General features: G+C 45.6%; 1 protein-coding gene and 1 long non-coding RNA gene across 12 annotated transcripts in view; one reads left to right on the forward strand and one right to left on the reverse strand.

Annotated features, from left to right (window-relative positions):
* LOC111647379 (protein NLRC3-like) overlaps positions 1 to 467 on the forward strand; it is a 99,936-nt gene that overhangs the window by 24,434 nt on the left and 75,035 nt on the right. The gene's annotated exons all lie outside the window — the stretch shown is intronic.
* LOC147817213 (uncharacterized) overlaps positions 1 to 467 on the reverse strand; it is a 64,454-nt gene that overhangs the window by 4,558 nt on the left and 59,429 nt on the right. The window lies entirely within an intron of this gene.

The following is a 467-nucleotide window of genomic DNA, read 5'->3' on the forward strand; positions in this document are numbered from 1 at the left end:
AGAGACTCACTGTGAAGTCGTTGCCTCAGCTCTGAAGTCCAACCCCTCCCACCTGAGACACCTGAACCTGAGTAACAACAAGCTGCAGGATTCAGGAGTGAAGCTTCTGTCTGCTGGACTGGAGAGTCCAAACTGTAGACTGGAGACTCTGGGGTGAGTTCACTGACTGTTGTAGTTTTGTGAACTCTCAGTTTTTCATTGGTTCATATATTTTCAGGATTTCTCTCTCTCTACGCACAAGCTGACCTATGACCCTCAGTGTATCACGCTGCAGATCAGCTGTTTGAGTCAGAAAGAGCTCAGTGAAAGTAGAAGCTCTAATAAATGTGGCTGCTCAACATGAGTTTGTACAGATGGAGCCACAGGTGGAGCTGGTAGAGTTTAAGAGGTGGAGTCACTACGTCTGTATTGAAGCAGCAGCATGTTGTCATTGATATTAATGAAGCTGTTTTCACTCTTTGTATGTG

Source organism: Seriola lalandi, unplaced genomic scaffold (assembly GCF_002814215.2).
Source record: "Seriola lalandi dorsalis isolate HSWRI2012SDOR001 ecotype SW California unplaced genomic scaffold, Sedor1 jcf7180002054987, whole genome shotgun sequence".
Classification (NCBI taxonomy): Eukaryota; Metazoa; Chordata; class Actinopteri; order Carangiformes; family Carangidae; genus Seriola; species Seriola lalandi.